The following is a 23,791-nucleotide window of genomic DNA, read 5'->3' on the forward strand; positions in this document are numbered from 1 at the left end:
AAAGATCTAATAATGGAAAGCAAGTCAATAATTCATTATGCTGTCAGGAAAACTCGTCGCTCTCAGAAATATCCCTAACAAAAGTAAAATTGAGAAAGGCTTCTCCCTTCTCTCAGCCCACACTTTTGATATATTCTTAGATCTGTCTCATCTGGGAAATGCTACCTCAGGTCTAAATGTGCCAGCCCCATTCCTCTGAGCTCAGCCAAGGCATCTTCCCCACCTACATCCACTCCTTGAGCTGTTAAGATGGCAGATGAAACCATTTTAATAAATGAACCGACTACAGCGGGCCCTTCAGCAACAGGTGTGAACTGCATGGGAACACAGACACACTGATTTTTTTTTTCAGTAGTAAATACTACAGTACTGCCCAACTCGTGGCAGGTTAAATGGGAGCACCCACGGACGGCAGGGCCAACTCTAGGTTAAATGTGGATTTCATCCGTGCAGAGAGTTGGCGCCCCTAAACCCCACGTTGTTCAAGAGTCAACTGTACACTTATATCAAGTTCTGAACCTCTGCAATAGCACCTTCAGGCCCCAAATCGACTACCTTCTGGAGAGGATCACAGGACCTGCAGTTACAGTGCTGGGTGAGAGAGTAACCGAGATCTTGACAGATAGTTCCTACTGATTACTCACCTCCCTGCCCTCTCTCAAGGCCTTTTTATATCGCACAAATGTAAGTGCCCAAGAGTTACCCAAACAGAAAACCTAGGTAACAGGGATGATCAAAGTTCACAGCAGTCAACATCAACTCCACTCTACAACACGATCACATCTACAACTTCAGTTTACCCTCCTGCTGACCACGGAGGCAGGTTAGGCAACACTCTTTCACTCCCCTTCCAGGCCCAATAACCTGTACAAAGTGGAAGAAAGTACCTTATCCAAAGCCAAGGTTTCCTTGAAAAAGTCCCATATGGCTCCATCCCCCTCCTCAGTCAAGCCCAGCCAAGGGTGTGGCACTCAACACTCCCCAGAGGTTACAGCCTACATGCCATCTGATAGGGTGGTGGGTCAATGTGGGCAAGAACCCAAGAATTACAGTTCAACTTCCAAATCAGGAATCTTTAAGCCCAACTAGAGCGTAAATGGCAACCCACTCCAGTGTTCTTGCCTGGAGAATCCCAGGGACGGGGGAGCCTGGTGGGCTGCCATCTATGGGGTCACACAGGGTCGGACACGACTGAAGCAACTTAGCAGCAGCAGCAGAGTGTCTACAAACCTCTCAGCAGTCAAAAGGGGAGGAAAAAAAACCATGATGATGGGAAAGGGGACTCAGCTGTTCAACAGTCAGGTGGCAATTCTTTACTACATACCTGCATGGGGTCCCATTTTGAGCTTTCCAAGTAAGTACATGAAAACAGCTCCCTTGAGGAGCTGCCACTCCGAGGGACACCCAGCACACTTAGAACAAAAGACAGCATTGTGCTGCAAAGTACAGAAGAGAACGCCAACGGTCTAAGATCCAAGGGGGCCGAGACTCGAGAGCAAGACCCCTGAAGAATCTTGTTAGATGTCAATGTCGACTGCCTTGAGGTTCGTCTTTACCAAGAGCTAGAAGTTTTCAGTGACGGAAGAGAAGCTCAGAATTAGGAATTAGCTGTGCAGTGGCTTCACGGGATGGCGACTTAGAAAAGTTTCCCCTTGTCTTTTCTTGAAGGATAAGTTGGGGGCAGGGGGGGCAGTTCAGAGTAGTTTATGTAAAAACCTTCCTTGTTGGGGGGAAAAGAATCCTATGTTAAAATAAACTTCCTTTTGTGTCAAAAATTCAACAATGTCTCCCTACAAGCAGAAGGAGTGTTTTAATGCAGCTAATTGACTTTAGGAAGATTTTGAGTTCTGAATATTCACAGGCTTTTAGGGGCTAGGTAATTTAATTAAAGCAATCCTCAAATACTCCCAGGACCAGAATGTGCTTGCTTTTCAAATCGTTAAAAAAAAGACAAGAAAAATACATTCTAGGCTTTCCTTTAATAAAGCTTAAATGCTGCGATCTGGCTGTTTTTAGTAATGGTTGTGAAAAAGTCCCTTGTCAGTTGCAAAAATCCCAAATGGTGAAGTCTTTTAGTGTTATTTTTAGTGTCATTTATGAAGATCCACAGGAGTTTTAAATGGTAAGTTACAGACACTACTGGAGCAGCAGGTGTGCTCACGGAGAGGGAAGCCCAGCTTCCTGGAAGTAAGTTAGCAGCTATCTGTGAGGACCCAGGAAGCACACGTATCACCTCATCTACTGGAGCACTCCTCCCTACACTTTCACTGTGAGTGAGCGCCACCCGTGGACGGAGGTGCTCCCGTTGGAAGCAACACGTTTTCCTTCTCTGATCTGAGTGCCAAGATTGTACTCCACCCCATATTCATAAAACGCTGACCTGGAGCATCCTAACATTCTTGCTGATACCACGGTCCCCTCCGAGGCCTGGAAGTACTACAAAGCTCCAAGCCTGGGAGGCTTACTTGGCCAACCTGCTGAGCAACCACAGCCTGGTGCATTTTGCTGAGTCATGTTCAGGCTTCTTGACTCGTGGAAAAGGGACACAGGGAAAGGGCCAAAGATAAGAGGTGTCAGGCATTGGGCAAGGCCTTCAGAACCCAGGAAAGCAAGTTCAGAGAGCCGACAACCTTGAGTTTGAGATGGGCCCTCCCACCCAGCTGCTCAAATGTTTCCTCTTTAATCCTCTTCTCTTCTGGCTTCATTTCTTTGCTGTGCCTGACTCTCAGGATCTAGTCCTATATGAACCCAAGACCTAAATGTTTTCTTGTTAAACCCTTGTTTATACTTAATGAAGCTTAAATTTATAAATCTGGCTTACAACTTGGAGAAACCCTCTTTTAAATAAAAAGATGTATATGCATATTGGTTAGCATGTATGGTACTGAATTCTTCTCCAGATGGTGTATACCTACTGAACTACAAACAAATGTTTTTGGACAGGATTCTTCACAACATAGTATTATTCACAGTTATCTCCCTGTTCTCATCCCACATGTCTCAACCTCATTTATCAAGTCTAGTATGATGATATCAAGTGTTCCTATTTAAGAAATGTAGTTCCTGCTCACCTTTTCTGTAAAATAGCATCTCTACATCTGCTTTCTGCCTTTTATTAATTTTTTTGGGGGGGTGGGTAACAGCTTTACTGAGATATAATTCAAATATCATATGGTTCACCCATTTAAACTGTATAAATTCAATGATTTTTAGTATGTTCACAGAATTGTGCAACCATCACCAAAATCAGCTTGATAACTTTGTCATCACTACAAAAAGAAGCTCTGTCCATTCCCAGTGATTTCCCATCAGTCCCCCTGACCCCAGGCATTCACTAGTCCACTCTCTGCCTCTCCCTATTATGAACTTTCATATGAAGGGAACCATGATCTTCTGACTGATTTCTTTCATTTAGTATAATGTTTTCAAAGTTTATCCATGTTGTTGCATGTGTCAATTCTTCACTCCTAATTTTTAAGGCCAAACAACATTCTGTTGTATGGATATACCAATTTTTTCCTTTTTCAGTTGGAGGACATTTGGGTTGTTGCCACTTTGGGGGGCTTTATAGATAAACAGAAAGATTCATATACAGTGTTTAGTGCGAACATGCTTAAATTTTTCTTGGTTATAATAGTAGTTTTGCATATTTGAAGGATACTTTGCATACTTGAAAGTATGCATAGCTTTGCATACTTGAAGGATAGGCACTGAAAATCCCCTTCATTTTGAGCTCATCAAAATCTACCTGTTGTGTCAAAAGGTGAGAGCAATCGCTTCTCGGCCTTTTGGCTAAGATTAAGTGTAAAAGGTGAGACAGCATACTATTCAGGAACAATTCTAATCTCTTCAGTCCCTAATAAGTTATTTTTGGTGCCCTTTTTAATCAGCTAAGATGGATTAATTAAATTCCTTAATTCTGAGGTATTTTACCTGACAAATAAAACAGTACACCTTTTCTGTCAAGTATTTATCAACTGCTAAAAAAAAAAAAAAAAAAAAACTGACTATAGACTGATTTGACTTTCCTAACTCCTAAAACATACCACAATGTTAAATTTTCAATTTTGGAAAATTCAAGCATCTCTTAACATAGGATCTGATCTGGGAATTTCAATATGACTCTTCAGGTAGTTCTTTTGTTTCTGTTTTTATCATCCAACCTCAAATATGAGTTCAAATGGGGTGCTTTTAGAGTGGTTTTTCCCCCCCTTCAGTCACTCATATCCTTTTGTTTGATGATACTTCTCTCCGTTTTAGTCTACTTTCCTTACGCCATGAAAAACTTTACATTTGCATGTAGCATGTTCCTTTAAAAGATACATTGATTGAAAACTTATATCCATGCAAAAACCTGCAAACAGCTGTTTCCAGCAGCTTTATTCATAATTGCCCAAACCTGGAAGCAACTAAGATGCTCTTCAGCAGGTGAATGGATAAACTGTAGCATATCCATAAAATGGAATATTAATCAGTGCTAAAAAGAAATGAGATATGAAGCCACGAAAAGACATGGAGGAAAATTAAATGCATATTACTCAACTAAAGAAGCCAATCTGAAAAGGCTTCATACTGTACAATTCCAACTATATGACATTCTAGAAAAGATAAAACTATGGAGACTGTCAAAAGATCAGTGGTCGATAGGGGTGGTGGAGGATGAATAGGTGAAGCAGAGAGGACTTTTTATTAGGACAGTGAGAATATTCCACATGACACCATAATGATGGATACACATCACTGCACATTTGTTCAAACCCACAGAGTACACAACACCAAGAATGACACCAAGTGTGAACCCTAAGGAAACTACAGGCTTTACACAGTTACGATGAGTCGATGTAGGTTCATCGGTTGTAACAAATGGACCGCTCCGGCGGCGGATGTGGATAATGAGGGCGGCTATACGTGTACGGAGGCAGAGGCTATACAGTAAATCTCTGCACCTTCCTTTCAATCTTGTTGTGAACCCGAAACTGTTCCTAAAGTGTCTTAAAAATGAAAGATGTTAATGTTTTAATTTCTTAGGTTTTTCATTCTGTGTACAGTTTAAAACATTTCTTTGAGGCCATGTGTTTGAGAAAAGCCTCACATTCATCATGAAGGGTCAAATCTGATGATCATCTTGGTCAAACATGAGAAGCATGGGGCGTGAGGTCATTCTCAGTTCATATCAACACACATACACGCACGCACGCATGCACGCAGGAAGATCTGTGGGTCTGACTATGGCCCGGGGAGCTGGCCCTTCTGCTGAAGGCTAAAAGGAGCACTGGCCTTGGGGTCTAGTACCCTGGGGCCCAGCACAAATTCAGGACAGGGCCTAGCCAGTCTCCTCGACACTCCATTACGTCTTCTGTAAAATAAACAGGTTAGACAGAAAAATATCTAAGCACGCTTGCAGCTGTCAAAGTCTGATTCTCTCTCTACCCCACCTGTGACAAGTGCAAGGGGACCTGGGGGAGAGACTATAGCCACCGACCAAGCAGAGGTTCAGACCCACTGCGTCTCCAGCACCACACTCCTGCTCACCAAGGGCACCTCCCGCAGGCTCCTTGGAAACGCTGCAGTGCCATCGCCGCCCCCTTAGCATCTGTCTCTCCAGAGGTTCAGTCACCTCATCTGGCGGCTCACCCACCTTTGCACCGACTGTGCATCAGTGAGTTCAAAGCACACACAGCAGGTTCAGGTTCAAGCTTTCTTTCCCCCGAGTACATGTGACTTATTCCTATCTGGGGATTCCCTGGGCACATCTCCATTATGAGAGACATTAAAGTCCACATGCGATTCATCCAACATATCAGTACCTACCATGTGATAAAATAACAGGAATTGAGAGGAAAAAGCCTGGAATAGTTCAACTTCCTGACACCAAGTCTATCAATCTTCCTGCAGCATCAGCACCCAGCTTTTCTCTGCTTTTTCTCCAACAACTGGAGAATCCTACTTTCTTGGAGGTAAATGTCAGCATCTTGGCTCTGGATCCCACCCCCATGTCTTCCAATATTCACTGGAAGGACTGATGCTGATACTAGCTGAAGCTCTTAATACTTTGGCCACCTGATGCAAAGAGCCAACTCACTGGAAAAGACCCTGATGCCGGGAAAGATTGAGGGCAGGAAGAGAAGGGGGTGAAAGAGGACAAGATGGTTGGATGGCTTCATCGACTCAATGGACATGAGTTTGAGTAAACTCTGGGAGACGCGAAGGGCAGGGAAGCCTGGCATGTTGTAGTCCATGCGGTTGCAAAAAGCTGGACGTGATTAAGCGACTGAACAACCACCACCACCACCTTTTCAGAGCTAATTTCAGTGTCTTGGCCCTGGATCCCACCAAAGCTGGTCGTGTCAGGGATTCTCTACCAGTTATCCCCTTTCTCTGTCTCCCCAACCCCTCCCAACTGTCAACCTCTCTCCCCAGCTAGTTTCTTCCCACCAGCATTTTAACATTCTGAAACCATTAACTTGAAAGCAACACGCGCAAACACTTCTTCCTTCCCTGGAGCACAGGGGGTGGACTTGGGAGGTAGAAAAAGAAGCACAGGCAAGACTGAGGCCCCTTCAGAGCCGCAGCAGTAACCCAAGTGGAAGGTGAGACCCTCAACTCAGCCATGGTGGCAGAAATTGAAGACGTTAGACCTGAGCTGTATTTGAAAGTTGTGACACACAGGACATCTTCTCTTTCAGATAACACATGTATTTTAATGGTTTTTCGGTCATAGCTGAGAAATAGGGTAACACTTTAAATAAAGTGATATGCCAAGGAGACAGATATTTTTATGCAGGAGAATCTTTGGTCAGCCATCTAGTTAATATTAAATAGTTACTCATCTACTCTGAGAATTTAAAGGGCTGCAGACATCTCCAGGGCAGACATTTTGGTACCCAGAGCATTCTTTAGGTTCACCCAGAAGTTGCCCACATACACAGAGATGGGGTATGTCAAATGTGCAGAGAAATGATAAGAACAGGGGAAAAGCAAAGACAGTATTTGCTTGACACCCACTGTGGGCTCTGCACTCTAGAGTACGTATATGGGCGTCCACCAAGGATGAATTATCTCCTGTTCTGTGGTCATCCACAGAGAAGAGTCAGGCGTCCAACAAGGCAGCTCACACAGCCTCCGAGCAGACACCGTCATGCAGCAGCCATGAAAACTTCCCATCGGATAGAGCAAATTCATTAGCGCAAGCCCAGCCCTGCTGCGGGAATTCTGCTACAAATCCAGGTTCTCCAGATTCATCCAGACACACAGAAGGGGACAAAACAGCAGGAGCCTTGGAGCAGCAGTAGCAGAAGGAATTCCAGCACCGGTTCTGCCTCTCACGAGCTTGGTGCCTTTGGTCAAGCCCCTCAGAGCCTCGGGTCTCAACAGCCTACCTTTCCACGCTCCTTGAGTTTCAGAGGGGAGCCATGAAGCAAGGGAGACAAAAGACACCTGAAAACTAAGGGCGGTATAAACACGAGTGCTACAACGGATGTTAAAGATCACGCTGAGCATTTGGGGCAAAGCAATGGAAGGCAGGAGGGAGGCAATTCTTGGATGCACAGGACTGCCATTGCAGGCCGCTCCCGGTTCCTAAGGCACACCTGGTCAAGGTGGTAACACCATCAGTGCACTGCCCGCTCAGTGGAGGACTCCACACTCCCACCCCATTTGTGCCTAATAAGACTCTTACCTACATTTCCAACTGCCCCCAAGAAGAAGGCACAAACCCCATCACCTTTAAGGGGTGATCATCACCTCCTTTAGGTTCTTCTTCCTCCACCAGATCTCCAAATGCCCAGTTTCCTTGGGGTTAGATTTTGGGAACTTGTCTCAACAGTCTCTCCCAGGATGACATCATCCATTCCCAAGGCTTTAAGCTCCACCTATAGGCCAAGACCTCTCTCAATTCTGTCATAGGCTCAACCACTAGATAGCTTTATTTGGATATCAGAGGTTGGGGATCATGAATGAGACAACTCCCAAATAAAAAGTGCCTCCTATACCCTTCCTCCATCTTTCTGGTCTCAGCAGGTATAACTTCTATCTACCTGGTTTCCCAAGCCAGAAACCCAGGAAATGTCTTTTCCAGGAACCCAGGAGACCAGAGTGGCCAAGAGCATGGCGTTGGAAATTAGGGGGCCCAGGGTCCCATCATCCCTGCTAACTGCCAGCTACGTGCCTTAGGCAAGATGCATGACTTCCGTGGTTACACTGACAAACCTATAAAATTGAGTTAGTGCCGCATAACAATAAAGTACTGCTCATACCTCATTTATGATCTTAAGGAACATTCTATGTTATCATGCACATCAACAAAGTAGGGAGAGAGTTCTGAGACACGCTAACGTACTTTCCTCTTTTACATTTGCTTTACATAGCTTTCTCCTGCCTCAAATCAAGGCATTCATTTGTATCCAAATGATTAGGATTGTTATAACAGGAAGGCAAAGACAAAGCGTTTCCTGGTGGCTCAGATGGTAAAGAATCCACCTGCAATGCGGGAGACCTGGGTTCAATCCGTGTTGGAAGGATCCCCTGGAGAAGGGAATGACAACCCACTCCAGTACGCTTGCCTGAAGAATTCCATGGACAGAGGAGCCTGGCAGGCTACAGTCATGGGGTCGCAAACAGTCGGACACGACTGAGACTAACACATAGTGAAGACACAGGAAAAGTGTCAAAGTTCACCTTCCGACTGTCAGAACGTGACTTTTCAGTACCTAACATGGCAATTGTCTTAGAATTCTGCCTGGTACTGTGAAAATTCATTAAAAGTCTGTTAAATTCCCACTCTTGAAATCAAGAGCCAGGCTTAGGGGAAGGTGAACATTGGTTTCACTGCTGAGTCATAGACAAAGAGAACTCGGGTTGTGAAGTAAGGGGAACTGGGAGAGGCTTCTGGTAACCTCTATGCTTAAATGGACACTGACACTTAGCAATGTGGTCTGGACAGGGTCTACAACCATGGCGGGTCCACAACAGACCTCACAGTGGTTGGTACCAACCTGTGATCACCATCCAGAACCACGGTGTGGATGGGAAGCACTGGACGATTTTGGTGACTCATTAGCAATCATCGCAGCAAGGAACTATTAGTAAGCTTCCATTAATGCAGCACCTAAGTATTTATGCCCCAGGATAGCAGGAGATGGCCACGGCCTTCTCCTCCGGTCAGGCTAGATCTGCACGCTTAGCTTAATTACAGATGCCACATTTCATGAGGTACACTGAAAGACTGGAATGTATTCAAAGGAAATCAAACAGGATTCTGAACTGTCACATGAGGAATGCTAACCAGACCAGAAAGAGTCTTGCTTAGTGAAGAAAACACTAAAGGTACATTCCCAGACCAATCTGCTCTGCTGGCTACCCCAGAAGAGAGGCAGGAACTGTCCAGGGTGGGAGTAAGCGACTGTAAGATATCTGCTCACCCCTAAGTTTCAAACAGTGGAATGAGGGGGTCTAGAACTTTCCAGAAAGACTAAGTACCACAATACTGATGATGCTGAAAAGGAACCCCTGTCCTAGATAATATGACCTCAAAAGCTTTCCAACTCCAAGTGCAGAACTCTTAAAAATGCTGCGCATTTCATGAACATATACTCTGCAAAGTAAGAGGATCTACAAATATAAGCAAGTGAACAGCATTGTAGAAATGACAACCTCATACAACTGGGAAGAAAAATCTCTGCCTTGGGTTGCTGAGCTAGAGTTCCTACACATCAGGCAATTATGATGGATCAATACGTGCAATGACAAATGGAATAAAACTCTAGGAGCCCAACGACCTAGTGGAGAAGCAGAACCAGCTGGAGTGAGCATTTATTGATCCCCAATATCTTAACTGAAGGCTGGTACTACACGTTTAAGCTAAATGCAGCTGGACACTACATAGTTCACACACCTGCATTTATTAATATGTCCCCAGTCACCTCTCCATAAGCACAGGCTTGGGGTAAAGTACTGTTAGCCTCCAAGGATAACTAATTAGAAAGCGCTGGATCCTAGGATGTCCCCCTGGCTCTTCATCGCGCTGCTACTAGGTCCAAGGCATTTTCTAAAAAGACATCCCATACTTCTAAGCACTCTTGGTACTTGCTCTTCAGAAAAAGGTTAACTCCCTTTTCAACCAAAAGGGATCTCTCTTTAAAGCAGGTCATCAATCATGAGGCATTTTGTTCTCTAGTTCTGGGAATACAGAGAACTGAATTAATTTCCAACATATTTTGGCTGTAGGTGCCCCTCCTCTGGCTTCCAAAATCATTGATCTATGATGGGGGCAGGAGCCAGGCAGACTCAAAAAGCATTTGCTTTTAAATCTGTCCACTGTATGGCAACCCACTCCAGTGTTCTTGCCTGAAAAATTCCATGGACGGAGGAGCCTGGCAGGCTATAGTCCATGGGTCGCAAAGAGTCGGACACGACTGAGCGACTAACACTGTTCTAAAGGACACTAACACAGGGCTTTCTCTTGGACACGCTACACGGCCTGCACACTTTCTACAACGTTCCCCATGAACAAAAGCATCCCCTCACGCCCTAAAACTCTACTGGTGACAAAGACCAGGTGGGGTACCTACATTACACAGATGGTTTCAACAAAGTTCTTGACCCAGCTTCACTAAGATAGCATCTGGGAGTGTTTATATCCACCTGAGCACCACGTGATTAACCTGACCTCTGGGGGTGAGGCCTGGCCACGGTGGTTTAGAACCTCCCAGGTAATTCTCCTGTGCAGGCAGGGTTCAGAGTCACTGCAGAAAGCTAGCCATCTGCTAAATTTGGAGGATCCAAAGATTTCTCTCCCCAGTTCTAACAGGCTTTCAAATTCCGTAACTCCTTCCCTTGATCAAAGTCTACTCTCAGATCCTTAATTCCTACTGAGATGCTAAAAGCAACCAAGCAGAGCTTAAAGACTGAGGCGGCTCTTAACACCCGTGACGTGGATTCTTTTTGTGAGCACCAGTTCTGGGTCCCCCAGATCAGAGAGACTCATCTATTTCAAAAGTTCTCCAAACACGTAGGTGTCCAAAGACGAGAGTTTCTGAATCAGTTGTAGAGTTTAAAAAGATAATTTGGTTTCACCCATGAATTTCTGATTCAGTTGTAGAGTTTAAAAAGATAATTTGGTTTCACCCATGAACTTCTGATTCAGTAAAGCAGGTGTGTGTGTGTTGGGGTGGGGGGTGGGTAGATTTCCTCTGTGACTCTGAAATGAAGCCCTTGGGGGAGCCTCTGCTTATTCCCTCCAAGGGCAAGGATGGTGCTAGGATTCAATACTAACAACTGATCTCCTTGATAAAGGACCTCCCCAAGGTTTTCTTCTTTTTCGAGACAAAACACTGCCCGTTGTTACACTGGAACCTGTGTTCTAATGTAATCAGAGAGCTACTAAGAGAGCAGCGCTCTTTTTTAAAATTTGAATTTACTTATTTTAATTTTAAATAAGTCAATGCTTTACAACATTGTGTTGGTTTCTGCCACACATCAACACGAGTCAGTCACAGGTATAGGTATGTCCTCTCCCTCTTGACCCTCCCTCCCACCTCCCACCCCATTTCACCCCTCCAGATTGTCACAGGGGCTTCCCTGGTGGCTCAGATGGTGAAGAATCCACCTGCAGTGCAGGACACCTGGCTTCGATCCTGGGCTGGGAAGATCCCCCGGGGGAGGGCAAGGCAACTCACTCCAGTATTCTTGCCTGGAGAATCCCCACGGACAGAGGAGCCTGGTGGGCTACAGTCTACAGTGTCGCAAAGAGGCAGACATGAATATGCACAGCACAGGTTGTCACAGAGCACCAGATGTGAGCTCCCTGCTTCATACAGCAAATTTTCACTGGCTATCTAATTTTATAAATGGTCATATATACGTTTTTCAAGAGAGCAGGGCTCTTTAACACAGTCTAAAAACGAGACACTGACAGGAATAGCGACCGTGCTTTATGTCCCATGACAGGGAAGGCTTGCACTGAGCCAGCCACCTTCTCTCACCTTCTCCCCACTGCAGCACTCCAAGAAGAACCCCAGCAGGGGGCCAGGGGACAGATGTCCTCTGTGGACCATGAACTAGTCCACAAAGACCACTGCATCTATGTATGGCTTTAGACACTGCCCTGGCCACTAAACCACTTTTCTCTTTTTCCCTATCTATAAGGAAAACTGTGAGCCAGCTCCCCTGGAAATATGAATTTATAAATTAATTTCTAAGCTACTGTATTAATGCACTGTGCACATTATAAGAGATGTACCAACAGAATTTTAAATCTTAAAAGACTGTGAAAAAAATAAAGTTCTAAAATTTTGTTCCCACACTCCAGTGAATCTTCCAAAACTCAACATGCTCAGCTGTCTGAAGACTGCTGCTCTAACAACCAATGCACCACCACAGGACCAGGAGAGACTGGGTTTCACTTCCATGCTCTTGTGAAAAGCTGCTTTCCAGCCTTCAGCATGCACTTAGTTAGTGACGGTGGGCATGCTGTCTCTCAAGCAAATGCCTATAAAAACAATCAAATCATCGCTCCATTCCTGCAGTGTCACATTATTATTTTCCTTTTGCTTAAGCTTACAGATGGGCTTCCCAGATGGCTCAGCAGTAAGGAGTCCATGTGCAATGCAGGAGACCCAGGTTTGATCCCTGGCTTGGGAGGATCCCCTGGAGGAGGAAACAGCAACCCAGGGCTGGAAGAAGCACAAGCTGGAATCAAGATTGCCAGGAGAAATATCAATAACCTCAGATATGCAGATGACACCACCCTTATGGCAGAAAGTGAAGAGGAACTCAAAAGCCTCTTGATGAAAGAGAAAGAGGAGAGTGAAAAAGTTGGCTTAAAGCTCAACATTCAGAAAACGAAGATCATGGCATCTGGTCCCATCACTTCATGGCAAATAGATGGGGAAACAGTGGAAACAGTGTCAAACTTTCTTTTTTGGGGCTCCAAAATCACTGCAGATGGTGATTGCAGTCATGAAATTAAAAGATGCTTACTCCTTGGAAGGAAACTATGACCAACCTAGACAGCATATTGAAAAGCAGAGACATTACTTTGCCAACAAAGGTCCATCTAGTCAAGGCTATGGTTTGTCCAGTGGTCATGTATGGATGTGAGAGTTGGACTGTGAAGAAAGCTGAAAGACAAAGAATTGATGCTTTTTAAGTGTGGTGTTGGAGAAGACTCTCGAGAGTCCCTTGGACTGCAAGGAGATCCAACCAGTCCATCCTAAAGGAGATCAGTCCTGGGTGTTCATTGGAAGGACTGATGCTAAAGCTGAAACTCCAATACTTTGGCCACCTCATGCGAAGAGTTGACTCATTGGAAAAGACTCTGATGCTGGGAGGGATTGGGGGCAGGAGGAGAAGGGGACGACAGAGGATGAGATGGCTGGATGGCATCACCGACTCGATGGACATGAGTTTGGGTGAACTCTGGGAGTTGGTGATGGACAGGGAGGCCTGGCATGCTGCGATTCATGGGGTCACAAAGAGTTGGACACTGAGCGACTGAACTAACTGACTGACTGATAGTATTCTTGCCTGGAGAATCCCATGGACGGAGAAGCCTGGCAGAGTATAGCCCGTGGGGTCGCAGAGAGTTGGACACAACTCAAGGGACTTAGCACACATACACACAAGCTTACAGATGCCATTACCAAAGGGCAGTGGTGTCCACATTCTAACACTATTCTAGGGGTGGCTGAGTCAGTAACAGTTTAACTTCACTCTAAGTTCAAAACTCAAAGCTGTTGGCCTCCTGCACATGACAAAAGACAGCTTTAGACATTGTGCAATTGATGCTGTATTTCCTCTAGACAGGTTGGCAACCACCTATTAAACTTCTGTAATTCTAATTTCACACATGAGCCTATAACAAAGGCCAAAAGAACATTATTAATCGCACAAAATGGCCAGCCTTCTACTATTCCCTTGGCCCTGAAGGACCACCTGTCCTCTGAGGGTGACATAGAAAGGAAATCCTGCTCAGCACTGATGTCTCCTTCCAGCACTTCCTTCCTTTGGATGTTATGAAATGACAATGACATTACTTACCATCGACTCATCAGTATTATCACCAGGCTATCACTACCACCAGCACTGGATCAAACACTTATTGAGCACTCTGTTCCAGAAATCATTCTAAGTACTCTTCACTTATCAATTCATTTAGTTCTGGCAACCTGATGATTTTGCCACAATATGTATCCCTGTTTTAAAGACGCAGGCACTGGTGCAAAGTGAGTTTAAGTGACCTGCCAAGGTCCCACAGCTCCTGTGTTCTGAGAACCCAGACAGTCCTGTCCCTGGAAGCTGAGCCACCTCGCTTCTTGACATCTTCTTTCCTACTAAACATGCACACATTAGCAGATGACATCCATAGACATTCTGTCTTTCAGGATATAAACATAAAACTATGCAGCTAAAAAAGAAAGAGTGGCTACCATGGCGTGAAAGACATTATCACGATGTAAATAGAAATGCCATTTCATCCTGCTAGGCTTCACATTTTATTAGCTTCTTCAACTGAAAATTATTTCAGACACCCTGTAAAACGAAATCTTATTCACATGCAGCACCACTGTGAGTTCTGAAAGCAGCTGGTGTGCGGGGACGAGTGTGACTCTGACAGCGGGACCAGGCTATGTCACAAGCAGGACCCGGGGGGTGGGTGCAGGGGTGTCCGCTGGGCCCGCCCTGCGCTCAGTCACGGCTCAGGCTTACGTGTGAGGAGCGCCGGCTACTTCTTACAATAACCCGAGGACGGAAGGACATACAGGCGTCCTCCTGCTGCAGCTGAGCAAATGTAGGAGGCACCTCAGATGAAAGAACACAATCAGGAGAAACACGGGAAGGAAGCGGTGAGGCTGGGGGTGCTCACCAGGGTCTCCTTTGCCCACCTCCTCAGTCATGAGCCCCCCTCACCCAGAAAAATTACATCTGACCAATCCAGTGGGCACAGCTTTTAACCCGATTTAAAATACAAGGACTTGACTTAATTTTTAGGTTTAATAGTTTAAATGATCAGTTCTTAGTAAAAGGACTGCTCCTAGCAAGTTACAGGAATCCAGCCAGATTAATACCTCCTCCTCAACAGATAAGGACAGAAACAAAAGATTTGTTAAATTTGCACATGCGCCAAGGCAGGGAGACCTAATATATCAGATGCGAAAATCAGGAGTCAAAGAGATACCCTGGAATAATGGAGCGCAGGCATGAAAGGTCACATTTAATACAGGTAACTATGAATCCTGCTCAGCACATAAAAAATCAATTGTGCAAGTGCAGAATGAGGGCAACTTATCTTAAAGGAAGTTTCTGTTTATAGTGACAGAAAGTAGATTAGTGACTACTGATCTCCAGCAGTGCAGGGGTGGAAAAAGTTTTCCTTTTCCAAGGAGACTTTTGGAAGTTAAGGAAATGTTCGTTATCTGGGTCATGGTGATAGTTTCGTGGATGTACGCATATATCAAAATCGGTATAATTGTACATGTAATTTAATGTGTGTGACTTTACTTTCAATAGGTGTAGCTTATTGCCAGACAATTAAATCTCATTACAGTGGTAATAAAATAATTCTTGTGCATCTGTGGATGGGGATGGGGGGGGAGAAATAGGAATTTAACAGCTTGCAAACTTAGTAAAAATCTGCGACATGAAATGCCTGCCAACTTGGTGCAATTGTAGGCTCTGTAACAGGAATTCCACGCGAGGAAGACTGCTCACCTGGCAGATCATGTTCAGAGACCACAGATATCAGACAGAAAGACCGAAGGTGTCCAGGGTGACCCACAGCAGGAGAGGGACTAAAGGCCACGCTCAGAAGGAAGGGCCGTGGGAGCCAGGATGCTCAGCCAGAGTGGGGGAGGGGCCACCACGGGTAAGAAAATGCTGGCTATCCTGCACAGCCGCACAGAACAGAGGTCAGACCCCCCTGTCCAACTCTTTGCAGCCCCATGGACTGTATGTAGCCCACCAGGTTCCTCTGTCCATGGGATTCTCCAGGCAAGAATACTGGAGTGGGTTGCTGTTCCCTTCTCCAGGGTATGTTCCATACTCAGGGATCGAACCCAGGTCTCCCACACTGCAAGCAGATTCTACCATCTGAGCCACCAGGGAAGCCCTCAGACCCCCCGGGTAAAGGCAATCAGAGAGCAGCAGAGTGCGGTGTGATGGCAAGATTCCGATAGTAGAAACCGTTAGAAATGGAACACATTTCTTGAGAGACAGAGCCACCTGGACTGGGAGTGGTCAAGCAGCACCCAAAGGACTAGTTGCCGGGATGTGGTCTCCCGCATCCCCGTGTCTTAGCCAATTGCTACCTGATGCTGGGAAAGATTGAGGGCAGAAGAAGAGGGCGTCAGAAGATGAGACGGCTAGATGGCATCAGTGATGCATTGGACACAAACTTGGGCAAACTCCAGGAGATGGTGAGAGACAGGGAGGCCTGGGATGCTGCAGTCCATGAGGTCACAGAGAGTCGGACACAATCGGGCAACTGAACGATGACAACAGCCAGACGACTGCAGACCCTCTCCTTCTACCGCGCTGTGTTCCCCAGGTAAGGTAAAAAGTGATTACTAGTAACACGTCTTTCAGCTCTATGATTTTTGATTTGAGACTTAACTATTAGTAACACTCATGACCTCTGCAGTGTCACGGAAGTTAGACAAAGGAAATGGTCCTGTCCTATTCTTTAAAAAAAACTTTTTTGGATGTGGACCATTTTTAGAGTCTTTATTAAATCTGTTACCATACTGCTTCTGTTTTATGTTTTGGTTTTTTGACAGGAGCCATGTGGGCCCTTATGCCCCGACCAGGGATTGAACCCGCACGCCCTGCACGGGAAGGCGAGGTCCCGACCACTGGACCGCCAGGGAAGTTCCCAGTTCCAGTCTTCTTGAAATTGCCAATTTTAAAAGGAGATAACAATATACATTTACTATCCATTGCTTTTAACATATGGATGTTATAATTAGCCATATTCACTGCATACTGAACTTTCCCCTATATTTAGGTCTAAAATACGTAACTAGAATTTTAAACGGGATAGGCAGAAATATAAAGAAACTATACAATCCAAGAGATTATAAAGGATCAAAATAATGCTATGGACCTTAGTGCTGGGAACTGTGGGGAGGGACAGGAGTGTGTCCAGGCGTGGGTGGGCGGGAGGGGAAGGAGAGCAGATGAGGGGAGTAGGGAAGAATAGCTGCAGGGGAAGAGCCCAGGGAAGACAGCACCCCGGGAAGAATCTCAATAGAGGGAACGACTCAGGGCAAGTTCTAGAAATCAGCAATAGTACTCGACAGGAGCATGGAAGTCACTCCTGTGTTCAGTCATCTCGAACATCTCCTATACCTTGTCCTAAAGCAACCTAGTCCTGACGAGTCCTGACTTGAAATCATAATGAATGGGAAGGAAAGAAAAACTGCACCCAAAAGTCAGGGCTGAATGAAATCATGGTTTCAAGACTTTACTGTAAAAATCCAGCAAGTCATTGTTCCCTAACTACTGACCTCCCCAGCAATACCGTCGCTTGCTGTATTTAACAGCAGCTGAGGAAGCTGTCTTGCCAGCTTTAACATCAGCACCCTCGTATTTTTAACTTTTTATTTTGTATTGGGGCATAGCCGACTAACAATGCTGTGAGAGATGCAGGTGGACGGCAAAGGGGCTCAGCCACACGTACACATGTATCCATTCTCCCCCAAACTCCTCTCCCATCCAGACTGCCACACCCCCAATTTTTATAGTGTTCAACAACTTTTAAAGGTTCCTCATGACCTCTCGCAGGTCCAAGTCTCTCTCTGAAGCAGGGCCACTGTTCTCCTTAAAGAGTGAAGATGCTGAGAACTTCAGGCCCAAAGGGTCTGTGCGTGGACACACAGCGGGTGGGAGACACGTCACCAGGGACAGACCCCGGACACTCCTGTACAGCGAACACCTTACAGAGAAACGAAACCTGGCTCTCAGCACTGAAAACATGAAGCTTGATCAGGAAGTATTCGACATCCCAAACTTCTCCAAACTATACAGCCCAGAATAATAAGCCCCCTTATATCAAAAAGGAAGGAAGAAACTGACATCATCCTACTTCAAATTGGATCTCAAAGCAAAGTGTGAATTTAGGTCACCTATGTGCAGTTCCTTTAAAAAATTTTTCCCCCAAAGATCCAAATTCCACAAAGTCTGCAGCCTAAAAGAGATCCTGAAGTGTCCTGAGTCCATTCTTGGGTGTCTCAGAGCATTCCACCTTAATGATCAGGAAGATAAAGCCATTAGTTCTATTGTTTTGTTTTTTTGTGGGGGGGACCTCAGAAGATGGAAAATGTACAGTGTCCTCTCCCTTCTACAGCACATTTCCACACTCAGAACTTCTCTGGGAGTGCTCCCATGGTGGGGTGGGGGGTTGTCCACTGGCTGCCCCAGGTGTGCTGAGTGGGACGTCCCCTCCCAGGACCCCAGGAGCATCCCATTCCATCTTCCACCTTTAGTCACAGCCCGCAGCGTAGCAGAACCAGACGGACCTGTGTGAGCTCTAGAGCAAATGAATTTGCTTCGCACTGTCCCTACTTTCTTTCAGAAAAGAACACACAACCTCAAGAAAAGGATCAGACCTGGGCAGCAGGGTAAGAGGGCCAGGCCCCACTAGCAGAGCCAGAAAATACACCGAGACTCATCTCACTCTGGAATTTAGACTCTCGTGAACCCTCGAGGGAAAAGGTCTATCCCTCAGCCCTCATGGCCCCGAGGACCACAGCCTGCTCTGCTCTGGGAAGACTACAGAAGAAGTCTGTAGAAGTCTGGGAAGACTACAGAAGAAGTCTGTAGAAGTCTGGGAAGACTACAGAAGACTGCTGGAAGAAGTCGCAGGCCCCGCTGACGGCGGGAGTATAGCTTCTCCACTGGTACAAAGGGCTTCGGGGCACACAGACTGGGTCTGAATTCCAGCTTCACCATCTACTGCCATTCATTACACAGAGGTCATTTAAATAGGCAAGGCATTTCTGCAAGAATCTAAGCTCCTCACAAGAAGGTCTTCTCATCCTTGGAAATGGTATCAGAACAGGGAGAAAAGGAAGAGATTTTGAAATAGGGCCCATAAGAGAAACATCACTCTTTGAATATCCCTGGTGTCATATTATCTTTTTAATCTAACAAGCTCTAGAATGTCTCCATTGCTTGAAGCCAGCATTTCCCAAAGAGTCCTTGAGATAATCTTTGAAAACAGTTTTGTGTCTAAATATGATTTGCAAACCCAGCATAAAGCATCTCCATCTTGGAGACTCAGAAAGCATGTCAACATAGCTGCTCTGAAAGCCCCTGCCTTGAAGGCAGATGTTTCACTTGATTAATCCAGGGTTTCCTAAACTCAACTGACCATCTCTGTACCCTCTGTTAATAGAACACACTTTTCTGCCAAAGTTCACCCAGCTTTCCGGTTCCTCCCCAGTCCGGTCACCCTGTCTCCTAGCTGTATAGTCCACACCAACCCCAGACGCACTTATCACATAGGTTAAACTTTCCTGGGCACTGTCCCCTGACCATGCCTTTTGTGAAAAATAGCTTTTTTGAGATATAATTCACAGAACACACATTCACCCATTTAAAGTACACAATTCAATGGGTTTCAGTGCATTTGCAGAGCTGTGCATCCATCCATGCAATCAATTACAGAAAATTTTCATCACCAGCCCCACCACCACTAAAAACAAAACCAAAAAAAATACTGATCAGCAATCACTTCCCATTCCCCCTCAAACCTCCAGCTCTGGGCAAACACTAATCTACCTCTCTCTCTATATTTGTCCATTCTGGACACTTCATGTAAGTGGACTCACACACTCTGTTCTTTCATGTCTGGCTTCTTTCACTGAGCATGTTTTCAAGGTTCATCCCTGTGGTACCAAGTACCACATCTTGTTCCTTTCTGTGTGCCATATTCCACTGTATGGACATAACCATATTTTATTTACCGATTGATTGGTTGATGGATTTTTAGGTTTTTTTCTTCTACCTTTCGGCTACTGTGAACAATTCTATGGGAACATTCTATTAAATATGAATGTCTGTGGGTAAGTTTCTGTGTGAATATGTTTTCATTTCTCTTGGAATGTGTTTTCATATCTAAGAACAGAATGGCTGAGTCATGTGATAACACTGTCAAACTTCTGAAGAACTGCCAGACTATTTTGCAAAGCAGCTGCACCATCTTACATTCCCACTAGCAGTGTATCAGGATTCTAACGTCTCCACATCCTTGCCAACACCTGTGAAGTCTTCGCCTACAAACATCCTAAGGGGTGTGAAGCACATGTGGCTGTGGCTTTGTGATTACACGCTCTAGTTTTATGGTTTTCTGCTTTTTGATGCCACACTGCTGGAGGAACGATCACTCTATTCCACCCACCTAGAGGTCTGCATCTCACCCTACATACCCGACCAATTCATCAAGATCCAGCCTCAGCACTACAGTTTCTTGGACCAGATGTGACAGTCATCCCCAAACTCAATTCAAACGACCCTGAGCGTGACTTCGGTTTACACTTCCTGCAGTTACAGGCTTTTTGGTCTACTGTGTCCTCTCTCTCCAAAAAGACTGTGGGCACCTTAAGAAGTGAGGAGAGGTCTCACATTTCTTAGTTTCCACTTAGGAAGGAGCCTGTCAAATCACTGATACTTTACAAATGTTTGCTGATATGATTTAACCCAGGAGCTGAGGCTAGAATCAGGGGAGGTAAAAGTGAGAGAAAGGGCATTTTGGATCGTGAACAAGGGAGGAGCAGAAATAAAGCAGTGGGCAGTCCATTTCTCATGGGTTAGAAGGCAGAATTCACTAGTTTGATGTTTCATGTTACTTCAGCCTTTTTATTCACTGGGAGTCTCCATGTACTCCCAAGCCTAGTCTGAGGTCAACAAGGACAGGGATGCTGAACCAATCATCTTATTATTGTGTCTCCTCATCCTTTCCAGCACAAGACTCTGCAGGAACTCTTGGGATGGGGATGAAGGTCTGGATTTATCCCTTCGAGCTTTAACAGACTTTCCTCATACGCTCAAAGCATCGCGAGTTGGAGAGACCCAGAGTGAACCACATTAAGAAAGAAAATCCAGTCCACAGTGAATCATGAGAAAGAACTGCTGAGTCCAAGGCCAACTGAGTCACGTCACCGCGGGCTGGGCGTCGTTACGTTAGCTGCTTGTACCCTTAGTCACCCAGCTGTTGTGGAGGCTCAGATTCAAAGCACACTGTGTTAGACCACGGCGACTTGATCCACATAACAACCTCTTCAGCAACTTACTGATGAGTCAGGAAGCACACCACACAGTTGGCAGACGAATTGTAAAATGAGTGTGTTTAGTATTCAAAGTTGACAGTGAAGGCACAGAACGGAAATACAGCAAAAACCGTCCCTGCGTCAGACCACTGAGTCTCCCTCTTTCCCTGCAAAGATTCTGCTGGGGCTTCTAATACGCCCCTCGAATCAATAGCAGAAACCCTGAGCTGCTGACAACGGAACTTATTCAAAAATAGCTCTCTCCCCCAAGCCACGTGTGCTGGCCTTATACTTCTTATGCACGTTCATGAGCAAAAATTGCATAAGAATTTCAGCAGCATTATTTTCTACACCCTGGGATTTGGTGGGTAAAACGATTATAAACCTTAAGACCTTAAAGAAAACCCTTAATGAAGCAATTTTTTGTCCACCTTTAACATCCAAACCCCTTAATCATCAAATTCACTCCCCTCAGCAAGATCATATCACTGCCACCCTGGTTGCCCACCCCGTCCCTTCCCACTAATGGGCATGAACAAGGACCCAAACAAGTGAAATAAGCTGAGAGCAGCATAACCGTGTGCACAACTTCAGGTTCGGAAAGGAAGAATGGAGGCATTCAGTCAAGAGGGTCTACAAGCTGGAGGCAAGAGGGTTCTCAAAGCTGTAGGGGAGCCTCAAGAAGTCTGATAAAGAAGAGCTGTATGGCAGAAACCAACACGACATTGTAATTCTCCTCCAATTAAAAAATTAAAAAAGAAAAACCAACTTCTGATACATCTAAGTGCAACTGGCTAAGAGAGCAAAATGGGATGAAAACTAATATCAAGGGCATGCATGAGAGGACAGTCTCAGGGAGCTGGCGGAACCTGTAGCATGGGAGGAGTCGTCAGAACCAGGCCATGGTTGCCTTCCATTCTAGAACCACAGGGAACCATCTGTAATGCAGTAAGGATCGTCTTCTTCACATGAAGCAAATGAGGACTCAGCGTAAGTGCTTCTCTCAAGACACCGAAGCCTGTCCAGACCCCAGGTCCCTCCACTGTGCACACACTTGAGTGGGGCCACACGCTGTGTCACACCACCCCTCACTCTTCCCCGCCATGTGATATGACCCTGAGCACACTTTAGTCTGCAGCATGTGCCTTAATGGCTTACCAAGCTAAGTGACTCCTGGTCACGCCCAGAACATAGTATGTGGTCTTTTTATGACATTAGAGAGGTCAAAGGCCATGACCATTTTAGCTCCACAATCTATCACATTCTGGAGAAATGAAACAGCTGTAGATCATTCTACTTATTATATTGTTCTGTTCTCTGATCACTGCTTATATTGAATATGGTCATTGTGTTTCTATGAGGAAGCAGATCTTTCACATACCGATCTCCACAGCCAGCAACAAAACATTATAAACTAGTAAGGAAGCTTACAGAACAATTTTTCCTCATGGAAACTTTCACTGGGCTGAAAATTGTACTCTGACATCTACAGCAGCACAGACCATCTTAAATGGGATTCTCGCTTGCTCCTCTCTACGCAGCCCTGCTCCCCACAAAACACTCCTGCTTTTCCTGCTAGCTCTGTAAGATGTTCTCTAGAGGGGACAAGAAAAACTGAGCTGAAAGGATCCAGCATTTTACTGTTAACTGGAAAATGCATTTCCACCAGAACTTTGGTAAAACCATCTTTCCCTATACTATACCTTGACAGTTCAAGAACAGCAGCGTGGTGGTAAATTTTGTGTGTCAGCTTGGCTAGGCCACAGTTTCCAGACATTTGGCCAAACGCTAGTCTGGATACTGCTATAAAGGTGTTTTGTTTTTGTTTTCTCTTTTGAGATGAAATTAACATTTACATCAGTAGACATTGAGAAAAGCAGATCACTCTTCATAATGTGGGTAGGCCTCATCCAATCAGTAGAAGGTCATAAGAGAAAAAACTCTGACATCCCCACCAAAGAGAATTCTGCCAATAGACTGCCTTCAGACTCAAAATCTTGTATGATCTTTTCCCTGGATCTCCAACCTGCCAGCCTAATCCTGCAGATTTTGGACATGCCAACCCCCAACAGCTGCACAAGCCGATTTCTTAAAATAAAAACCTTTCTCTTTACACACACACACACACTCGAACCCTGACTCATACACTCACCTAGCCTACTTTCTGATGAAACAGACCTGTGCCTATCTCTCTGAGTTAGAAAAAGAAGAGCAAAATGAGATCCGCTTAAGTGCCTAAGCAGAACACCACTTCCAGGCTAAAAATCTGAAACCACTACGCATTACTGCCGATTTGAAGCTTCTATTTCTGCCCCAAATGCCTGGCACTTTAAGAAGTTGTCAGAGTCTTGGTTCTTTCAAAACGGAGCCTTCAGTGAGATCTGTAAAATGAATGTGATGGTATAAAATGGATTCATCACACCTGGAGAAGAGGCGAGACGGCCAAAAGAAAGTCACAGAGAGACGAGACACAAGGCATTAACTGCACTGCTCATCAGAGTCTAAGGAGCCCCTGCTCTCCAAGCCCA

General features: G+C 45.3%; 1 protein-coding gene across 5 annotated transcripts in view; it reads right to left on the bottom strand.

Moving 5' to 3' along the window:
* Positions 1–23,791, bottom strand: part of MYO5B (myosin VB) — a 335,064-nt gene that overhangs the window by 153,528 nt on the left and 157,745 nt on the right. The window lies entirely within an intron of this gene.

This window comes from Bos grunniens, chromosome 24 (genome assembly GCF_055505025.1).
Source record: "Bos grunniens cultivar Pamir isolate PY7600 chromosome 24, Bosgru_T2T1.0, whole genome shotgun sequence".
In the NCBI taxonomy this organism is placed as follows: Eukaryota; Metazoa; Chordata; class Mammalia; order Artiodactyla; family Bovidae; genus Bos; species Bos grunniens.